The sequence below is a fragment of the Nematolebias whitei genome, chromosome 12 (assembly GCF_014905685.2).
Source record: "Nematolebias whitei isolate Nwh7 chromosome 12, NemWhi1, whole genome shotgun sequence".
Classification (NCBI taxonomy): Eukaryota; Metazoa; Chordata; class Actinopteri; order Cyprinodontiformes; family Rivulidae; genus Nematolebias; species Nematolebias whitei.
Window position 1 is genome coordinate 47,244,571 of NC_056509.1, and position 5,453 is coordinate 47,250,023.

Genomic DNA, 5,453 nt, shown 5'->3' on the forward strand with positions numbered 1-5,453 from the left:
AAAGACACTGAAAGACACTGAAAGACAGTGAAAGACACTGAAAGACACTGAAAGACACTGAAAGACAGTGAAAGACAGTGAAAGACAGTGAAAGACAGTGAAAGACATGTGTTCAGACGAGACCCGGACAGACCGAGAGGACTTTTAAAAGTTCACCCAACGAGTTAATGATTAGAGGTGCAGGACAACTCCTGGTCCTGCTCCAGCTGCTGCTCTGCCACGTGAACCAACAGCTGGATGGACGTCTCCCACGGTTCGTGTGTGCAGCTGCAGGACAGGGACACCGTGAAGGGTGAGACAGTGAGAGACAGACAGCAGCAGCTTACCTGACAGGGAAGCAGGACGCACAGACTCACAGCTGCTCCAGATGTTTCTCCACCCGGCCTGCGGCTGCCTCTGTGGCAGCTTCTCCGTCTGTACGGAAGCCCGGCAGTGACAAAAATGAAGTTTATGAAATCACTTGATAGAAACCAGTGGAAGCTAAAATGATTCACAAACTTATTATTTTTAACCACGAGTATTTAAAAGTAAATAAATAAGTAACATTATTTGTTTTTCAGTGGGAAGGTCTTACTGTTCTTCTTCTTTCAGCTGCTCCTCTTCAGGGTCTCCACAGAGAACTAACGCACACGAAGGCTTGATCGTTTTTATCCAGATGTTCTTCCTGATCAACCACAGCCCGCTGAGCGGAGCAGAGAGCTGCTGTCCTGGGCGCCTGGGGGAGCAGAGGGTGGGGGTTAAAGGCCTTGCTCAAGGGCCCAGAGTGGAGCAAATGAGGGTGGAGACAGGTGTGGGTGCTTCACCTCTCCCACCCACGTTTTGATGTTGTCCGTCCGGGGAGTTGAACTGGCAACCTTCCGATCACAAGTCCACCTCCTCTGTGCCACCACTTTTATTCTGGGAGCGTAGCAGTCGGGATGTTTTTCTACTTAAGTTTTTGAATAAAAAACATTTTCTTTAATTTTTATGTTTAAAGTTTGTTGTGGTGGAAGAACTCTCCAATCAAAAAGCCACATCAAACAAAAGCTCAGAGGCACAGAGGCAAACTTTAAGAACCACCTGCTTCGTAAGACGAGCCTGATTATTGTAACATTATTTTATTTACCATGTTTCAGTTTTACTGTTGAAGTTTTGGCACTAATGGGCTTCCATACTTACATGCGCGTGTTATGTCACACTTTTAGTGGCTGGGTGTGTTTTCACAGAGTTCCTGTTCTCAGCTGAACCGAACCACGAGAAGCAGACAGATTCTGCAGGGGAGGTCAAAGGTCAAGCTGGAGGAGGCGGGACGTCCCGTGCTGCTGTCAGCCAATCAGATTCCAGATTGATGGAGAGGAGGAGGACGTTTGTTCACAACTTGATGTGTTGTTTCTTCCAGAGCCCTGGTTTCTTCTGTTTTATCAGGCTGTGAGATGCATTCTGGGAAATGTAGGCCAGGAGACAGTAAACTCTAAATAAACGAGTATAAAAAGTAAATAAATTGAAAGTTTCTTTGGGCTGCTCTCTTCTTCAGGGGTGTCCACAACAAATAAACTTGATGTTTTACGTTTGTGATTTGATTTAGTATTTTGTTGTTCTGTTTTTTTTATTTTGATGCTTTTAATTAATTTTCTGTACATTCATTAATCTTATTTTATTTTTTCCATTAAATTACTGCCATTGATTTTTATTAAGCACTTTGGTAACAGCTGTTTTAGATGTTCTCTATAAATAAACATGACACCATTCCTGACACAACTGGGCTTGGACCTGCGGCCTCAGGATCGCAGGGCCACTGCACTGACCGCTGCGCTACCACAGCCCCATGTCTCAGAGTTTATACAATTACCTCAAATCAACTCATATCTGAGCAACAACATTTTATTACTGATGATAAAAGAAAAGCGCACACTTCTTTATATTTTAGAAATCATGTGTTCAACAAACCTGAGGCTCCTTCAGCTCGCCTCCTAAACTAGAGGAACCGGTACCAGAATCCTGGATCCAGACTTTATGAAGGACTGAGCTGTGGACCAGCGCTCTGAGTCTGCTGACGGAGCGTAGAGGAATTTATGGGTGTTAGTTCAAATATAACCAGCTCATAATGGTTTAGGCTTAAGCTCATGCACGAGACGAACAGTGCAGACTTTTTTATTATTTCTGTGGAAAAATGTCTGTTTGGTTCAAAACACACACACACACACACACACACACACACACACACACACACACACGCACACACACACAGTTTCTGTAAACATCCAGAGCACATTTGACTCTGGGTCACACACACTTGTTTCGAGATAAAATCATTAAAAGTCCGTTCTCCATTAGAAATGTTGATTTCACGTGTTCTCAACATTTGTTGAACAGTTTTGCCACAACAGAGTACTTTCAATAAATGTAATCATTAAAAACAGCGCAGCGGTTCTCAAAGTCTGGCTCGATTTAGGATTGCACAACACAAACTGCAGAAATAAAATAAAATTTAAAAATGGCGGCTAACAGTAGAATTTCATCATGGATCAAAAATAAAGTGTAAAATGTAAATAAAAACAGAAAACAATGATTTGCAAATGTCAAAATCCCAAATTTTATTCACAGTTGAACTCAATAAACAAATATTATCACATTTATTTAAAGAAATGTGATAATATTTAGTGACAGAAGCTGTAATGCACCCCCATACCATCAGAGAGGCAGGTATTTGAACTGCGAGCTGTTACCGGGCTGGATGGTCCGTCTCCTTTTCAGTATGGAGAACATGATGGTGTTCCAAACAGAACCTCAGATTTGGATCTGTCTGACCTCAGAACAGTTCTGGACTTCACCTCAACGGGCTCTGGTCCAGAGAAGACGGGAGCGGTTCTGGATGGTGTTCACATCTGGCTTCATCTGACAGAGCTTTAATCAGCATCCGTGAATGAACTGTGTGAACAGAACCAGAACCAAACCTGGTTTTAATGCAGTGGAGGATTTGTCCTCTGAGCTCAGATTTGTACAGATTATTCTAATCTGTGGATCTGATCATGAACTGGAGATGATAGAGATTAAAATCTGTATTCAGGAACGTTAGTCTGAAACTGTTCCACTAGTTGGATTAAGTGACCAGACTGAGATCCTCCTCGTTGGTACTGAACCCCCCCGGTCCAGTGAGCAGCTTTCTCCCGCACCACCGACAGCTTCTTGGTCTCCACCTCCCTCTGCAGCTCTTCATCATTTCTCTTCAGTAATATTGTCAGGCCTGAATATTTCCTTCTACAAACTTGGTGGTGAATTAAATGTCTCCCTCCAGTGGCCAAGGCCACCACTGGCCACCCCCTGGCTCCTCCACTGCACCTGCATTAAAGGGCTCCCTCTGCTCTCCAGTATCTGTCGCTCTGTGCCGCCTCAGTCCAGCAAATATGAACCCTCCCTGTTCTCCTCCTCGCCACTTGAATAAATAAACATTTAGGTTTACTTTCATTCTCTGGGACGTCACGCGTTACACACGTGTAATGTTAGCAAAATATCTCATGAACCAGTAGATTTGAATGAAACTCTCAGGAAGTAATCCTTGGATGTAACAAAGCTGAGTCAGGTCCTCTGGACGGATTCTACAGTACTTGAAACATTTCATCCTTTATCCAAAGGACTTCTTCAGTCTGAGGAGCTGCAACAAACTCAGTCTTATAAATAGCACCTTCTCATGGTGGATCAACCAGTTTGATGTTAACATCCAAAACCAGCTGATCACATGCTCAAGAAGGACCATCAGCCTAACAATGGATCATTAGCACCTGATGGCTGTTTACTGTTCACAGAGGGCTGAGTGATACTAGCAATCACAGCATTGTAAGAGGGGGACAGTTGAACCTGGAGGCTCCACCCCTGTTTAATGATGGACGATTTCTTTTCACAAAGATGGCCTCCTTTACTCCTCTCTCAAACCATCGTTCCTCTTTGTCCAGGATGTGAACATCTTCATCCCTGAAAGAGTGACCGCTGGCCTGGAGATGAGTGTAGACCTCAGAGTCCTGGCCTGATGATGTTGATCTTCTGTGCTGGTCCATCCTTTTGGCCAGTGGCTGTTTAGTTTCCCCGATGTAAGACTGATCACCCTCCTGACACTGAACAGCATACACAACATTACTCTGTTTGTGCCGGGGGACTGGATCTTTGGGATGAACCAGTCTTTAATGTATTTTGGGGTTTAAAAGCCACTGGGACGTTATGTTTAGAAAATAAACGTCTCAGTTTCTCTGATACTCCCTCAACATATGGAATGACCACTGGTCTGGGTCTGGGTTCCTCCTTTTCACCTGATGGCTGACTGGAGTCCTGTTTGGGTTTCTTCTTTCAGGAAGGCCCAGTTAGGATATCCACATTGCTCTAGAGCCTGTCTTGTGTAGGATTTCTCCTTCTGCCTGGCTCCTGAGCTAGTGGGGACGCTGTCTGCTCTGTGATACAGAGTCCTGATGACTCCTAACTTGTGCTCCAAAGGGTGATGGGAGTCAAACTGCAAATACTGGTCTGTGTGGGTGGGTTTGCGGTACACCTCAGTTTGCAAATGTCCACTATCAGAGACTGAGACCTCACAGTCCAAGAAAGCCAACCTGTCATTTTTTTCATCTTCTCGTGTGAACTTGATATATTTATCCACAGAGTTGATGTGGTCAGTAAAATGTTGGACTTCCTGAGATTTGATTTTAACCCAGGTGTCGTCAACATACCTGAACCAATGACTTGGTGGTGTCCCTGAAAAGGCACCACCTCCTCCATGTACATTATTATTGAGCATGAATCAGGATAATCCTTGGATGATCATCTAGGACTACCCTCCAACACCTAAATGACTGTAATGGCATCAAAATGACAGATAATGAGGTTTTAGTGGTAGTAGATGAGAGTCATCCTCCAACCATCAAGACTTGATCAACGTGTGGCTTTCAAGTTCAAGTTCAAGTTCAAGTCAGTTTTATAGTCATTTCCATCACGTGGTACATGAGGCGGAACAAAATTAAGTACACTGGGTGCAGTTACATACACCCCAAAGTAGCAAAAATACAAACTATAAAAAAAAAAAAAAAGTAAATAAGGAGCTAAGATATAAACTAAGATATACGCTAAACAAACACCAAACGGTACGGTAAAGGATCTGATACATACGCTAAACACTAATAATGTAAAACAATACAGAGTAACAACAGCAGCACAAACATGAGTCTGTGGTGAGCAGATGGGTATGAATGAATATAGCAGCATGAGATCAACAGCAGCATGGGTAATCAGCAGCATTAGATCAGCAGCATGAGATCAGCAGTATGGATAATCAGTAGCACGAGATCAGCAGCACAAGATAATTAGCAGCATGAGATCAGCAGTATGGATAATAGGCACCATGAGATCAGCAGTATGGATAATCAGCAGCATGAGATCAGAAGCACGGATAATCAGCAGCATGAGATCAGCAGCATGAGATAAGAAGCATTGAT

At 43.6% G+C, this 5,453-nt stretch overlaps 1 protein-coding gene across 1 annotated transcript in view; it reads right to left on the bottom strand.

Moving 5' to 3' along the window:
- Positions 1-406, bottom strand: part of LOC119417972 (C-1-tetrahydrofolate synthase, cytoplasmic) — a 10,220-nt gene extending 9,814 nt beyond the window's left edge. Inside the window, exon 1 of the mRNA XM_037685219.1 lies at positions 327-406. The gene's annotated coding sequence lies outside the window, so the exon portion shown is untranslated. The remainder of the gene's footprint in view (positions 1-326) is intronic.
- Positions 407-5,453: the final 5,047 nt, after the last annotated feature.